This window comes from Lathyrus oleraceus, chromosome 5 (genome assembly GCF_024323335.1).
Source record: "Lathyrus oleraceus cultivar Zhongwan6 chromosome 5, CAAS_Psat_ZW6_1.0, whole genome shotgun sequence".
Taxonomy (NCBI): Eukaryota; Viridiplantae; Streptophyta; class Magnoliopsida; order Fabales; family Fabaceae; genus Lathyrus; species Lathyrus oleraceus.
The window spans coordinates 598,688,834-598,707,077 of record NC_066583.1 but is presented as its reverse complement, the minus strand read 5'-3'; positions in this window follow the sequence as shown (position 1 = coordinate 598,707,077).

Sequence of the window (18,244 nt, the reverse complement as noted above, 5' to 3'; positions counted from 1 at the left end):
TACCGCTCACTGTTTATTATGTTAAATGCGTGATTTAATATAATTGCCAACGCCGCGAAAACCTATAGGGTCACACACAAAGGACGGATTGATGAGAGATAGAATAATTAAGGAACATCGTAAGGTACGGTGTACTTAAGCAGAATACGAAATATGGTAAGGTACCAAATACTTAAGTGATTTTGGCATATTATGAGATATAGGCCAAAATGCACTTAAGTGGGCTTTTTGGCTTGAAGCCCACACAAGTGGTTCTATAAATAGAGCTCTTGTGCAGAAGCTTTGCATGGGAATACAACACAACTGAAGAGTTGGAATTTCGTATCTCTCTCTCTCTCTCACTCAAAGCCTTCATTCACAAACAGCTAGCACTGCGATTGAAGGAATCCGTTCGTGTGGACTGAGTAGAGACGTTGTCATCGTTCAACGTTCGTGATCGCCCCGTGGATCTGTATCAAAGGTTTTGATCATTATCAGAGATCTGCACCAAAGGTTTGAATCACCACAAGAGGTAACGATTCTATCACTGATCATGCCCATTCGTAAGGATCACTAAATGGAGAAATTTTTAAATTCCGCTGCGCCTTGGATGGCAATTCTCCTACAGGACCTAGGTGAAGCAACCTATATATTAGGAATCAAGATCTGTAGAGATAGATCACAAAAACTGCTTGGCCTAAGTCAGAGTATATACATAGACAAAGTGCTGAGACGCTTTAATATGCATGATTTCAAGAAAGGATTCATACATATGCAACATGGCATGTGTCTATCAAAAACACAATCCCCTTCAACTAAGGAAGAAATGGATCGCATGAATAAGATTCCATATGCATCTGCAATAGGATCTATCATGTATGCCATGTGACCAGCTGTCTCGTATGCTTTAAGTGCAACGAGTAAGTACCACTATGATCCCAGTGATGCTTATTGGGTAGCTGTCAAGAATATCCTTAAGTATTTGAGAAGGACTAAGGACTCATTCTTGATATATGGAGGTCAGGAAGAGCTTGTTGTGATTGGATACACCGATGCTAGCTTCCAAACAGATAAGGATGACTTTAGATCGCAATCTGGTTATGTGTTTTGCTTAAACGGCGGCGTTGTGAGCTGGAAAAGTTCAAAGCAAGATACAGTTGTTGATTCTACAACTGAGGCCGAGTATATTGCTGCCTCAAGTCCAGCAAAGGAAAATGTTTGGATCAAAAAGCTCATTAGTGAACTTGGTATAGTTCCTAGCATTGTGGATCCCATTGGTCTCTATTGTGATAACAATGGTGCTATCGCACAAGCTAAGGAGCCTAGATCTTACCAACGATCCAAACACATACTTAGGCGTTATCACCTCATTCGAGAGATAATAAATAGAGGAGATGTGAAAATATGAAGAGTACCTACACTTGACAATATTGCTGACCCACTGACAAAGCCTCTTGCGCAGCAGAAGCATGATGGCCATACTAGATTTATGGGCATTAGGGGTATGCCTGATTGGCTCTAGTGCTAGTGGGAGATTGTTGGTGTAAGCCCTAGAGGCCAATACTTTTGGTACTTGTATCGAATTATTTATTAATAATAAAAGGATTTTTCTTTATTATGTTTGTTTAATCAAGTACCTAGAATAACTAGTCCATTTAATGTATCAGGTGTGACTTAATCATGAGATCCCATTAAACATAAGGACATTATTCTTAAAGTATCCGTAGTCGAGCTTTCTTGTGAAGTGGGATAACATTAAAGCATTAAGACTATTATGTATATAGACTGATGATCACATCTCATGGATCATGGATAAGGAGTTATCAAGTCTTAAACATAAGTATGAATATTGAGAGTAATATTTATACTGGATTTACCCGCTATGAGAATACTATATAGAATGTTATGCTAAGTGTCATAAGTTATTCTCATGGTGATAATGGTGTATACCACCCTTTGACCTGAAACCACTATGTACCCTAGATGTAGAGTCGAGTGTCTTATTGCTGATCAAACATTGTCCGTAACTGGATGACCATAAAGACAGTTGATAGGTACTCCATGAAGCATGCTGAGGGACATGAGTGACCTAGATGGAATTTTCCCATCCTGCATAACAGGATAAATGGCTACGGGCCCAATATTGAACTGGACAAGGATGACACGGTCTATGCCTTGTGTTCAATATAGACATAAGGGCAAAAGGGTAATTGTACACATAAGTATTATCACAAAAGGATTTGTCAGATCACATGACATTTTCGTGTCTTGGGTAGCAGTGATGTGTTTCTAGATACCGCTCATTGTTTATTATATTAAATACGTGATTTAATATGATTGTCAATGCCGCGAAAACCTACAGGGTCACACATAAAAGGACGGATTGATGAGAGATATAGTAATTAAGGAACACCGTAAGGTACGGTGCACTTAAGTGAATTGTAGAACATCGTAAGGTACAATGTACTTAAGTAGAATACGAAATATGGTAAGGTACCACGTGCTTAAGTGATTTTGGCATATTATAAGATATGGGCCACATACACTTAAGTGGGCTTTTTAGCTTGTAGCCCACACATGTGGTTCTATAAATAGAACCCTTGTGCAGAAGCATTTGTGCAGTTGTAATTTCGTTTCTCTCTCTCTCTCTCTCTCTCTCTCACACACACACACACACACACACTCAAAACCTTCATTCATAGCAGCTAGCACTGAGATTGAAGGAATCCGTTCGTGTGGACTGATTAGAGGCGTTATCACCATTCAACGTTCGTGATCACTCCGTAGATCTGCATCAAAGGTTTCAATCGCCACAAGAGGTAACAATTCTATCACTGACCATGCCCATTCGTAAGGATCACTAGAGGAGTTTTTTTTAATTCCGCTGCATTTTGGATCGCTCTTCTCCTTCATGTGTATCCCACTAATTTGCATTCTTTTCCTTCATCAGATGCAGGAAACAAAATACCATAGTCGAGAGTTCCTTTTAGATACCTTAGTATCCTCTTCGCCGCTGCTAGATGTGATACCTTTGACTTTTGCATGAACCTACTCACCATACCTACATTGTATGCTAAGTAAGACCTTGTGTGACAAAGGTATCAAAGTGACCCAATAAGTCTTCTATATTGGGTTGAATCGACATCATCTGAATCTGAATCTTTCGACAGTTGTAATCTAGGCTCAGCTAGAGTCGAAGTTGGGTTGCAATCTTGCATCTCAAATCTCTTGAGTATTTTGCCTGTATACCTTCTTTGATGCATCATCAAACCTCTACCACTCTTGTAGAATTCGATGCCAAGGAAATATGAAATGTCACCCAGATCTGACATTTTGAGATCACCTTTGAAGTCTTCAATCTCCTTCTTGCAGCTACCTGTTACCAACAAGTCATCGACATAGAGACATAGTATAAGAAATTCACTCTTGCTTCTTCTTACATATACTCCATGTTCACTTGTGCACTTCACAAATTCCTTCTCCCTTAGAAAGCCATATATCTTCTTGTTCCAAGCTCTTGGAGCTTGTTTAAGTCCATACACGGCTTTATGTAGTCTATATACTTTTCTTTCTTCGCCATGTTTCACAAACCCAGCTGGTTGTGCAACATAAACTTCTTCTTCTAAGGGGCCATTAAGGAATGCATATTTCACATCCATCTTACACATATGTCAGTTGTTCATGTTTGCTAGACCAACAACCAACCTGATTGTTTCGATCCTTCTTTCTGAAGAAATCCTTTCGCCACAAGTCTCGCCTTATGTCGAGTCACTTCTCCTTTGGGATACAACTTCACCTTGTATACCCACTTCACATCTATTTCCTTCTTGTTTTGGGGCAATTCATCAAGTGACCAAGTGTTGTTGACTTTGATTGACTTCAGTTCTTCGTCCATTGCTTTCATCCACTTCGATTCTTTCAATGCCCCAACTGTATTGACAGGTTCAACATCTGCGTAGAAATCATAACATACCAGCTCACCTTCTCCATCGACCACATCATCTGATGTAATCACACATTCTTGCAACCTTGAAGGCATGTATCTTGTTCTTTGAGGTCTGTTTGGGCCTGCTTCACCTATGACTTCTTCATGTCGAACTTCTCTTTCGACTTCACTAGCTGGTTTATCATAAAAGATTCTCACTGAATCTTTCTTTACATTCTCAGTACAATCACACTCCTTAAGCTCATCTATGGTCACGTCCCTACTGATCACCACTTTCTTATTCACTGGGTCGAACAACTTGTATCCTCCAGTCGAATGATATCATATCAAGATCATCTGACTCGACTTGTCATTAAGTTTTCTTCTCAACTGATATGTCACATGTCTATGTGCTATAGATCCAAACACCCTCAGATGACTCAAGCTAGGCTTGACACTAGACCAACATTCTTCTGGTGTGATTCCTTCTAGCTTCTTCGTCGGACATCTATTCAGGATATATGTCGCAGTCGACACAACTTCTCCCCATAATTCTTTGGATATATGCTTGCCTTTTAACATATGTTTAACCATATTCATAATGGTTCTATTCTTCCTTTCTGTGACTCCATTCTGCTGTGGAGTGTAGGGTGACACCACCTCATGCATAATCCCTTCTTTCACACATAATGCATCGAAGTCTTTCGACACATATTCTCCACCACCAATAGTCCTCAAAATCTTGATCTTTCGACTGCTCTGTCTTTCGACCATAGACTTAAACTTGGAAAATACCTCAATCACTTCACTTTTCTTCTTGATCAGGTAAGACCACACTTTTCTTCTTGCATCCTTACTAAAGTTGTTCTTATGCTTCTTCGCCTGCACACATTCTTCACACACTTCGTTTGGAATGTCAATTTCTGGTAATCCTGAAACCATATTCTTCTCTTCAAATCTCTGATGTCTTTGAAATTGAGATGGCCAAGTCTATAATGCCATATCCATTCATCTCTACTGACTACTGTTGCAAGACACTTATGCTCCATCATATTAAGCTCAATCTTGAAGGTCCTCTTCTGAGACATTGGAGCCTTCAAGATCAACCTTCCATTTGAATCAAGAACTCTCATCATCTTGTCTTCGATCAACACTTTGTAGTTCTTTTCGACTAACTGCCTTATGCTGAGCAAATTACTCTCCATGCCTGGTATGTACAACACATTTGAAATTACTTACCTCTTGCCATCTTTCCTCATAATCAGAACATCACCAACACCTTCAGCTGCTAGAGTGTTGTCATTTGCAAATTTCACCATGTTCTTCATTGAGGACTTTATATTGAGAAACCAATCTTTTCTTCCAGACACGTGTGATGAGCATCCTAAGTCCAAGTATCATTGGTCATCGAATCTCTCTTTTCTCTTATTGTAACCATCAACAACGTCTCTTCTTCTTCATGTTTCACCATTTTTACATAAGTTTCTTGATTCTTCTGCTTTTCTGGACAATCACTCGAATAGTGACCATATCTTTGATAATCAAAACATTGAATGTGACTCTTGTCTTCCTTTTGACCACCACCTCTTCCTCTACCTGTAACACCACCTCTTTTATTGCCTTTAGTTCCAGGGTTTTCTTTGATTCGACCATTTTCCTTCTTGATGATGTCGACCAGTTGAATTGTTGTAACCTCCTCTGCCTTTGTTGCCATTCCAGCTACCTTTGTCTTTCCTTTCTTTTGCTGATTGAGCCTGCAAAGCCATATCACTCTTCGACTTTCCTGCAGCTCTTTCAACCATTCCTTGTTCATGAGATTCAAGCATCCCTTGAAGCTCTTCCTTTTTCAATTTTGACAAATCTTTCGACTCTTCTATGGATACTACCACGTGGTCGAACTTTGGAGCCAACGACCTCAAGATCTTTCCAATAACAGATCTTGATGTCAACACTTTTCCACATACCTTCATTTGATTCACCAGTTTCGTAACCTTGGTGAAAAAATCAGTTATGCTTTTATTGTCTTCCATCTGAAGCAATTCATACGTCCTTTTGTGAGATTGTAACCTCACCTCTTTCACCTTCTCCGCGCCTCCAAACGATTTCTCCAGAATTTCCCATGCTTCTTTCGATGACTCTACATCACTAACCTTTTCAAAGTTATCTGCATCAACATATTGATGGATTATAAAGAGAGATTTATAATCTTTCTTCTTCAATTCTTTATGTGCAGCCTTTTCTTGATCCGTCACGACTTTTGCAAGCGTTGCTACTCCTTCCTTCACAAGATCCCAAAGATCTTGATAACAAAACACAACCTTTATCTGCTTGCACCAATTCTCATAATTGTTGGTCTTGAGAATCAGAAGATTTGCTGGAAAATGTCTGTTTGGATGATTCGTTGCCATGGTAATTTTCTTTCCACGAATCGATTAAACCGGAGATCTTGATACCAGGTGTTGGAAATCCACCAAAACCTATGGAGATTTTCAATCAATCTTGATGAACAATATTGTTATTACCCACACAATATCAATGAAAAGAAAAGAACAATGGAGAAAGAAAGAGTGTAAAGAACGATGAAGGAGAAGAGTAATAAAATTCTGCAGAGTTTCTCTTTGTCCACAAACTGTGGAAAACTTCTTATTCACTTTGCAACTGTAAAATACTGTGAATACAATGTTATGAATACTCTATTCATCTCATTACAAAAATAAGGATTACTCCCTCTATTTATAGATTTAGGTTAACTTGGACCTCAAGCAAAATCCCAAAACTATAAAAGCCCAAAATAGCTAACACTACTAAAATAAGCCTAAGTCGAAATCCTGTGTGAAACAACATGCTTCGACTCTTCGACACATAACACAACTTAACACACTAGGTGGTTTGACACTTCCTTGTTCCTTTCGAGTAACATGCTTCGATACAAGAAATTATAATTCAACAACGGTGGTGTTGCTCTTATTGCATCATGTGCATGCATGCGCCAATAAGATTTATGTCTCAATGCAAAAAAAACATGCATGCATCACAGACAGTGACGCCGACTCTTATCATGTAATTTTTATTTTTTGAAAAATAATTTTAAAATATGATTATTTTAATATTTAATTTACAAATAATAATTATTTAAAAAATCGTATTTTATTTTATCAAAAATTCAACTTACATTAAAGTTAAAGGGGACAAATCAAAAAGTTTATGGGGGACAAATCAAAAAGTTTAAGATATTTCTATTTTAAGTAAGATTTGTTTTCTCAGTGGCGGCTTTGTGCCCCATTAGCATAGTACCTACATCCGCCCCTGTGCATGCTCCCTCCTTTAGCTATCATGTAAGAACCAATAACATCTACTGCTTGTTGATAAAATTGTATAGATCACTTGTTGTAGTTAAATTGTTCATGTTATCATAACTGATGATGTCTAGAACAATAACGCAAAGCACTGTGACTATTTCGTAACATGAAACACGAAAAAAGAAAGAATAATTAGGACTGTTTGATTTGATTTTATAAAATGATTTTTTAATTTTTAAAAATTAAAAATAATAAAACTTATTTGATAGTATAATTTTATAAAACTATTTTTTATTGAAAGTTTTAAAATAAAATAAAATTAAAAATAAACTTTGGATTTTTATTTATTTTTAATTTTAAAAATAAAAAATATGAATAAAATAAAAAAAGTGATACACTTTTTATTAATAAAAAGTGTAACTTAAAATTTGTTTTAAAAATATGACTACTAAATATTTTTTGATTTTTTTACAAAAATAATCCAGTTTTTTTAAAAAAATTCCAAAATAACCTTGTTTTAAAAAAAATTCCCAAACTACCCCACTTTTAGATAGAGACGTCAATCCAATTGGCGTCTCTTCTTAAAATTAGAGTGCAGGCGCCAATTGAATTGGCTAGGGCACATGGTGCAACCAATTCAATTGACGCCCATGTGTATTTTTTCAAAGGAGACGTCAATTGGATTGACACCTCAGTGTATTTTGCAATATTTTTTGTTAAACAATCTATATGATACATAATTTCGAAATAGGACCAATTCATATTAATATAAATTTCCGTTTACACAAAAAAGCCTAATGTTGATGATCGGGATCACCTAACCGACCTCCAGTCCCACGTCCCCTAGCTACCCGAACCCGTGGCCCTAACCCACGTTGATGATTCACCACTTGTGTTTGAGCATCTGAGGGCCCAAAAACATCACCATCAACTGCAGGAGATTGCCTGTTGAGATAGTCAGACAAATCAGCGTAGTCTTGAGTATGCAATGAAGGTGTACCGCCATAGCTGAGTTCATGACCCATGCCAGAGTAGTTGGGTTGTGTTTGACTTATTGGTGGGCGACCGGGACGGTTGAAGGGAGACATGGGTGTGAATGATGCGTCGAGGAAAGGTTGGAAACATTGTTGGGGTGTTTGGTAGAGATAGGGTTGTTGGAGGTTTCAGTTTTGTGAGGCTTGGGCTTCTTGGCTATGGTAGGAGGAGGGACGGTTGATGTTGAATGATCGTTGAGTGTTCTGGCTAAGGCGGCTTTGGTAGGGTGATGTGTTGGGTGCGAAGCGATGTTGGGTCTCTGGTTGATGATCAATTTTTTGGTGGTGGTATGGGGTATGCTCTTGGTATTGTGGTTGAGTGTATGACATGTTTGGGTTGTATGTTTGTGTGTTTGTGGAATAAAAAGTTTGACGGACAAGGGGTTGTGTGTATCCGATCTGACAATGTTGTTGGGGATTAGATGTTGAGGCGTTTGGTGTGTAAGTTTGTTGGCGTGGGTCATATAGGTACATATCCTCGGTGATTAACTCGAAACCAACCGATTTGTACCAAGCCATATAAGTACGACTTGGTTTTTCTTCATTTGGCATCATTGCATCAGTTAAGACATGGTCATGGCAGTGCTTTCATTTGCGACACTCAGATCTTGTGAATCTTTGCCATGGATTGAAGTTCCATTGGTCGTTAACTTTGCGTAGATGCCATTCTCCTAGGCTTGCTGGGGGATCTGGGATGTGTTGAAGCATACCGAACTGCAACTTCACACGATCACTGTTGTGCATCTCCACAGTTGTGAATCTTATTATCGGTGTGCATGCAGTCCATACGGCTGCGTCTTCTTCGTTGACTTCATGGTCATGATCCAAATTTAGGCATGGACCCCAAATGAACTAAAATTTGAAAGTAAGTTGGATTATAAACTTGGTAGAAGAAGTTAACAAATTAAAACGAAATAATGAGGTTATTATCCATATGTCTGTCGGTCGAAGGTGATCCAAAAGATTGCGATATTGGGTAATACAGTGTCTAGGACATCTGTTATAACTCATACCACGTGCCGACCATCTGCACCATAAAGGGAAAAGTATTAGTTAGAGATAATAATCGTTAAAGTAAGTAAATATATATCATTTTAAACAACTTACTTTTGTGCATACGGAAATGTGAAAGGGTTGTTGTTGACGGGCGCTAGGGACAGTAGTCTTGACCAACCCCATGCTTGGAGCAAAACAGCACATCCAGAAAAGGTAGATGTGTCTTTGTGTGAATTTTTACAGAAAGAGCTATAGATAGGCCAGACAAGCGGATCCCCAACTATAACTTCCTATTCTATTTACATGTCTTAGTAAAGGTAAATACATAATATGCATACTAGAACCACTGCGTTCAGGAAATAAAAAAAACAATTAAAAGCATAATGCAACACCTAGTTTTTATTATTTGAGCCTCTTCAATAGAATGCTCATCTAAATGTAAACTGTTATAATATGACTTAAGGCGTGAAAGGAGTATACCTTGACCTCTTGAGTTATCATCTAACAAATCAGTATCCAAGAGATCCATGCAAATTGGATTCGCATAGTTGGTTTTACCATTTACAAATTTACCTTAAATAGGCAGTCCCAATAGCATGTAGATGTCTTCTAACGTCACAATACACTCACCAGTTGGAAACTAGAATGTGTGTGTCTCGGGACGCCATCTTTCGCATAACACGAGAATGAATTTATTATCCACCGACCAAGACATAATTTTGCTTATATGTTCAAAACCGGAGAGTTCGACATACAGTTGAATCATCGGGTCCATGTGGACATATTCGTGGACCCGAGTACGGAACCTTGAAACATCCTATGAAAGAAACAAGAAAATACCTTACTAAGTTGATATGTTATTAAAAGGTACTCTAGACAAATAACAAAAGAATAAAACGCTTACATAAGTTGCTATGTTTGCAATTGTTCCTCTGTGCGGTTTGCCCATTGTGAGGATAGACATCTTGTCGAAGATGAAAGAGGTTGGTGCAGATGAAAGAGGTTGCTGCAGATGAAAGATTTGATGTTGTAGAGGAAGTAGTGAGTGATGGTGTGGAAGAAGTGTTAGAGTTACCTTCCTATTTATAGGAAAAAGTGTGGAGCATAGAAAAATGTGTTTGTATGTGGTAGCCAAATGAATTGGCGCCCATGTGCATTTCTTGCATGGTGTCGCCATTCAAATTGGCGCCCCCATAGGCTCATGCATGACACACCTAGGTCTGAATGCTTGGTTACAAGGTCTGCATGCATGCAAGACATGGTGTAGCCAAATGGATTGTCGCCCATGTGCAAGGATTGTAAGGAGGCGCCAATTCATTTGGAGCTAGTGCTTGCATGTGTGACACGTGACTTTCCTCTCTCTCTTGCATGCTGGACACATCACTTCAGACTAGCTTGCATGTTTGACACATCATTTCAGACTAGCTTGCATGTTAGACATATCACTTCGGACTAGCTTGCATGTTAGACAAATCACTTACCTATTTAAGTGTCTTACTATCAACATCCAACAATCAACACACATTCATCTACAGCAAGAAATATTACAATGTCATCTTCACCGAAATATAGTGTCAATGCTCACTGCAATGGTGAGACATACGAGTCTGAGTTATACGGGTTTTGTTTTCGAAACACCGATACCATTCGACTTACGATCAAGAGAAATACAAATTTCTTGTATTTGATAAAAAGAATACAATCCTGCATAGGATCTGGTATTGTGTCAAATATCACGTATCAAAATCCAATATTTTTTGAGAACAATCAATGCAAGTTTTTCTTGCTTAAGGTACGAGATGATGAAGATGTTGAATACATGTTTGTTAGTCATGAACATTCTGGCTGTAATTGTATTGAGTTGTATATTACTCTTCAACCATGTATATCATCTCAACAATCTCAAATAACCAGTCAGGATGAATCTGATGACGTCGATTCACAATACTCAGATGACGTCGACCCAGAAGCAGAAGCAGAAGTCAACGTCGTTGATGAAGAAGAAGAGGAAACCGAGATACAGGTCGATCATATGTTGAACAACGCCATTGAAGATGATGATGAACCAGCGCTAATACCTCCTAGTCATGTCTACAATTCGCCTCAACATATGACAAACATGGATCTGCATGACGATGAAACATCCAACAGTGTTTTCTATAACCCGTATCCAAGATCAGAAGGCGAGTTAAAGGTGGGAGACATGTTCCGCACTAAAGAAGAATGTGTGCGAGCTATCAAAAAATTCCACATGAACAACTCAGCTGATTTTACAATGAAACACACTGATTCGAGAAGGCATGTCATCGAATGTCGTAACATCCTTTGTAAGTTTCAGTTGGCTGCGTCTTACAAAAAGTAAAGCGACTTTTCGGAGATAACTTCAATAGACTCACCTCACAATTGCATTGCAACTAACGTTGAACAAGATCACCATAAATTAAGCACTGCATTGATATCTCAAGACATTTTGCCGCTTGTTAACAAAGATCCATCAGTGAAGGTGAGTATGATTATATCTCATATTAGAACAAGATATAAATATACTCCATCTTATAAGAAAGCGTGGATTGCGAGTACAAAGACCGTTGAACAGGTATTCGACAACTGGGAGGATTCATACAAAGAATTGCCACGATTCTTATGGGCACTAAAAACATATGTCCCAGGAACTGTGGCAATTATGGAGACATTGCCAGCAATGACGCCAGACGGAACCTGTGTTACTTGTAATAGAATCTTTCACCGTCTCTTTTGGGCGTTTGACCCATGCATCAAAGGTTTTGCATTCTGCAAACATATTATTCAGATTGATGGAACATGGTTATACAACAAATACAAGGGTGCTTTGCTTATGGAGGTTGCACAAGACGGCAAGAACAATGTCTTTCCCATTGCCTTTGCTCTGGTAGAAGGTGAAACTGCTGGTGGTTGGGGTTTCTTTCTTCGACATCTCAGAACGCATGTGGCTCCACAAGCCAATCTCTGTTTGATTTCTGATAAACATGCTGCCATTGAGAGTGCCTACAATAACCATGACAACGGATGGCATGATCCTCATTCTATCCATGTCTATTGCATTAGACATATTTCACAAAACTTCATGCGTACAATAAAAGATAAGAATCTTCACAAGAAGGTGGTGAATGTTGGGTATGCTCTAACACAACCGTCATTTCAATATTACCGTGATGAGATTAGACTGTCTAATGAAGATGTATGAAGATGGCTGAGTAACATACCAGTAGAGCAGTGGTCAAGGGCATTTGACGGAGGTTGTCGATGGAGCCACATGACAACAAACCTTGTGGAATGCATGAACGACATATTCAAAGGCATTAGAAATCTGCCAATAACCGCCTTTGTCAGATCAACCTATTATAGGTAGGCTTTTACGTTCGCAACCAGAGGTGAAAGATGGAGTGCAGTGTTAATGTCTGGACAAGTATTCAGTGAGTGTTACACGAAAGTCATGAAAGAGGGGAGCATCAAAGCTAGCATACACGTTGTAACAATCTTTAACCGTCATAGGAAAAATTTTAGCGTCCAGGAAACAATGGACCACAACGAGGGGAAACCAAATTTAGCATATGCTGTCAAACTAAACAGGAGTTGGTGCGACTGTGAAAAATTCCAGGCCTTCTGCATTCCTTGCTCCCATGTCATTGCAGCATGCGCACATACTCGTCAGAACGCTTACAGCCATATATCTGATGTGTACAAGGCCATCACCGTCATGAATGTCTATAATAAAAGCTTCTCGGTGCTACCAATGGAAGAATACTGGTCTCCATACGAAGGTGGCATAGTATGCCACAGCGACGAGATGCGTAGAAAGAAAAAAGGATGACCAAACAACACACGTATCAGGACAGAAATGGATACGACAGATAAAATGATAAGACTATGTATTATCTGTCGTCAACCTGGACACAATAAGAACAACTGTCCGAATCGAGGAGCATCATCTGGGCCATAATCTTTTTGTAACATTGGATTTTTGTAAACTTCAATTTTTATATATCATTAAGTTTTTGTTACTGATTACAGAATATTTCTAACTGAAAACATAAGTGATGTCACTACAACATAAGCAAACTGAAACCATAATATTTCTAACTGATTACAACAATGAAAGTGATGTCATCTCGTCCGAACATAATTTCCCTAGCATCCTTATCAGTTTTCATTCGCACCCAATCAAAGATACTATCGAGTCTCTCAATACTTCTAATTTTTTCCCCTTCTGGTATTTTCCCATCTAACCAACGAACCAACTCCCTCTTCAGTTGATCGAACGTTATGATGTTTCAGAAGAGCATCAACATCTGAGGTTTGTCTCTCGCATAAATCATATTTCCATAGCGGCGACGAACACCAAATATGATTGCCAAATGATGAAATGAGATGTGAAAAAATGATTCACACAACACCTCTATTTATAACAATTTTTTTTTTGCAAAATACACTTATGTGTCAATCCAATTTGCGCATTCTTTAAAAAAATACACATGACGCCAAAAGAGTTGGCTCATGTGCCATAGCCAATCCACCTAAAAGTGGGATAATTTGAGATTTTTTTGAAAATAGAGTTATTTTGAGATTTTTTTTTAAAAGTTAGATTATTTTGATAAAAAAAATCACTTTTTTTCTTTAAATTTTTTTTAAAAATTAAATATTAAAAATTAAAACTCATTCAACAAGTTCTTAATGATTTGACTATGGGTTATTGAACGCTGACTGAGGCTTGTTCAAAATTTTGATTAATCATAGTTAAGTTGTTTATATTATCAAGATAATTGATGTCAAGCTTCACTAGTAGAACAGTAACGCAAAAACCGAATTAAAAGGTTGTGAATCTTGTAATGCATAAGATTTTTGTAATCGCAGAAGATTTTTTTTTGGGTTAATCCAGGTTCAAAATTCAAATTACCCTTGCCCTAGAAATTGGGGTTTGTTGAATTTTAGTATTTTTTAAACTATTTACAATATAATGTGATTAAAAAAAATCCATTGATTCACTGTACAGCTAGTTACAACTAATTTACAATATCAAAAGCCAAAACCATCACGGCTTTCTGTCCGAGTCAACTCAGAATCGTCATAATCCGGGTCGACTCATCATCGTCTGATCCGGCTCGGTCGATTCAAGTCAATTATCCGGCGATGCGACGATTTTCACTGAGTTTGAGGCAGTGCTTCAGGCTTGACCCCAGCAGTTCATGTACATCACTTTCCGGAGAGAATCGTCGGTTTGTCTCAGCCTTTCTTCCGCCTCAGAGTTCACGGGTACGTCCGATACAGCGACGCCGGCCAACGGCCGGAGATCCGACAAACTGTCGGCGGGGAAGAGACGTGTACGATTTTGGTTAATAGATTCGAGAGCTGTTTTGCACTTATGGCCTGGATCAGTGTGGCCTTGCGCCACCGCCACGGTTGTTGCCATCCAAACACGGTTCAAATAACTCATCTTTGTTTTCTTTCTTTTGAGACTTTTTATTTTTTTTCTTCAAAAGCTGTAAGAAACGTGTAGCAAGATAAGTGGGAAGGAGGTATTTATAGAGTAAATGAGAGCCATTTATGTAATTTTTTAGTCGATAACTCAATAATGTTCTGGTGGGTGGGTTCCACTTCAACTTTTTTTTTTCTTTTCTAAATATCTTTTTCGATCTTATCTTATATTTGAGCTGTAGTTTAGTCTCTTAATGATTGTAATTTTGATATTTGTATTATTAATATTATTTTTAATTTTGATCTTTCATTTTAAAAATTGGTTTTTGTAGTTTTTTTTTTAAATAAAATTTTAGACCTCTTTAAATTTGAGATCACTTTTTAATGATAGGATAGTGGTAATGGTAACTTCTAATATCAAGTAGATATCCATATCTTCCTGTAAGTGGTAAGGTGTCAATGCCAATTTACTTTTGTTTTTTAATATATCAAATTGACTTTTTTAATTTATTTTGATTATTTTAAACCATTGAAATCTTAAAAACACAAAAACAAAATAAAAAATTAACAATGTTAAGTTTTGAATCCAATTTCTCATGTGTCAGACGAGCTGCATTTATATATATATATATATATATATATATATATATATATATATATATATATATATATATATATATATATATATTAGTTATTAGCGTTCAAAAGGACACTCTCGTTCCCGTTTGTCTATTTTTTTTAAAAACACATGCATCAAAAATCTAAACGATATTTTAATTAATTTTGATTTTAATTTAAATGATTTATATAATAAAACTTGTGATATGCAATGTTATGTTTTGTTGAATTGTAATTCCTTGTGTCGAAGCAGGTTGCTCGACAGAACAAAGAAGTGTCGAACCACCTAGTGTGTTGAGTTGTATTAGTGTGTCGAAGTATCGAAGCATGTTGTTTCACACAGGATTTCGACTTAGTCATATTTTAGTAGTGTTATCTATTTTGGGTTTTTATAGTTTTGGGTTTTGACTTGAGGTCCAAGTTAACCTAAATTTATAAATAGGTGGAGTAATCCTTATTTTTATAATGAAGTGAATAGAGTATTCATAACATTTATAATTCACAGTATTTTACAGTTGCAAAGTGAAGAAGAAGTTTTCCACAGTTTGTGGGCAGAGAGAAACTCTGTAGAATTTTATTACTCTTCTTCTTCATCGTTCTTTACTTTTTTTCTTTCTCCATTGTTCTTTTCTTTTATTGTCACTGTGTGGGTGACAACAATCTTGTTCATCAAGATTGATTGAAATTCTTCATAGATTTTGAGGGATTTCCAACATCTGGTATCAAGAGCTCCGGTTAATCGATTCGTGGGAAGAAAATCACCATGGCAACGAATCATCCAAACAGGCATTTTCCAGCAAATCTTCCGATTCTCAAGAACAACAATTATGAGAATTGGTGTAAGCAGATAAAAGTTGTGTTCTGTTATCAAGATCTTTGGGATCTTGTGAAGGAAGGAGTAGCAACGATTGCAAAAGCCGCAACGGATCAAGAAAAGGTTGCACATAAAGAATTGAAGAAGAAATATAAAGCTCTCTTTATAATCCATCAATGTGTTGATGCAGATAACTTTGAAAAGGTTAGTGATGCAAAGTCAGCGAAAGAAGCATGGGAAATTCAGGAGAAATCGTTTGGATGCACGAAGAAGATGAAAGAGGTGAGGTTACAAACTCACAAAAGAATGTATGAATTGCTTCAGATGGAAGACAACGAAAGCATAATTGATTTCTTCACCAAGGTTACGAAACTGGAGAATCAAATGAAGGTATGTGGAGAAGGGTTGACATCAAGATTTATTGTTGGAAATATCTTGAGGTTGTTGGCTCCAAAATGTGACCACGTGGTAGTAGCCATAGAAGAGTCGAAAGATTTGTCAAAACTGACAAAGAAAGAGCTTCAAGGGACACTTGAATCTCATGAACAAAGAATGACTGAAAGAGCAGCAGGAAAGTCGAAGAGTGATATGGCTTTGCAGGCTCAATCATCAAAAGAAAGAAAAGGAAAAGGAAGCTGGAATGGCAACAAAAGCAGATGAGGCTACAACAATTCGACTGGTCGAAATCAACAAGAAGGAAACCGCTCGAATCAGAGGAAACTCTAGAACCAAGGCAACCAAAGAGGTGGTGTTGCAGGTAGAGGAAGCGGTGGTGGTCAAAAACCAGACAAGAGTCACATTCAGTGTTACAATTGTCAGAAGTATGGTCACTATTCTAGTGATTGTCCAGAAAAGCAAAAGAAACAAGAAACTTATGCAAAACTGGCGAAACATGAAGAAGAATAGACGTTGCTAATGGTTACAACAAGAGATGAAGAGAGATTCAAGGACCAGTGGTACTTGGACTCAAGATGATCATCACACATGTTTGAAAGAAAAGATTGGTTTGTCAATATAAAACCCTCTATGAAGGACATAGTGAAATTTGCAAATAACAACACTCTAGCAACTGAAGGTGTTTGTGATGTTTTGATTATGAGGAAAGATGGCAAGAGGTCAGTAATTTCAAATGTGTTGTATATACCAGGCATGAAGAGTAATTGCTCAGCATAGGGTAGTTAGTCGAAAAGAACTATAGAGTGTCAATCAAAGACAAAATGATGAGAGTTCTCGACTCAAATGGAAGGTTGATCTTGAAGGCTCCAATGTCTCAGAATAGAACCTTCAAGATTGAACTAAATGTGATGGAGCATAAGTGCCTTACAACAACAGCCAACAAAGATGAATGGATATGGCATTATAGACTTGGCCATCTCAATTTCAAAGACATCAAAGATTTGAAGAGAATGTAGCGGGAAATTCATGATCATCAAGCTATTGACAAGCTAGAGATCAATTAACAAGAGTCGCCACCGCGCTTTTATTGTTTCCAAGCGAAAAGAGAAAAAGTACGAACAAAACCCAATTAGTTAGAAGTTTTCAAATAAAAACTAATAAAAATCATAGATCACAGGTAAGAGGGTTGGTTACACAGAGGGAAGGTGTTAGCACCCAAAGTGTCCTAGGTACTCCTAGGGAGCCCTTTTTGTGTGCATATGTATTTTGTACAAAATGATGTTTACAAACAAATAGAATGTGGGGATGAGAAAAGAATTCATTAATTTATATTTGTGTGTTTGACAAGACCTTCGGTCTTGTGCCTACGTACCAACATATAAATGAGGGATCAAAACCTCGTAGTTCGTGCTATAAATTTCAAAATGAGTGTATTGGTTTTAACCAAAATTTAAGTTTGAAAAGCACAAGGGCCTAAAAATGGTTTGAATGAGTTTGTTCTTTTTGGCTTTTTGAAAGTTTAAGTCAAATATAGTTAAGTTTATTTACAAGTTTGATTTAAGAAAATAAGTTTGAAAATGCGATGGCATAAGGCCAAAGTTTCTATCTTTTTTGCAAAAGTGGTCAAAGTTTAGAACAAAAATAGTTCACACAAAGAAGGTTTTGAAAATGGAGGGAGAGATTTTGAAATTAAAGAAATGGGGAGAAGATGAAGAGACTACCCTATATACAA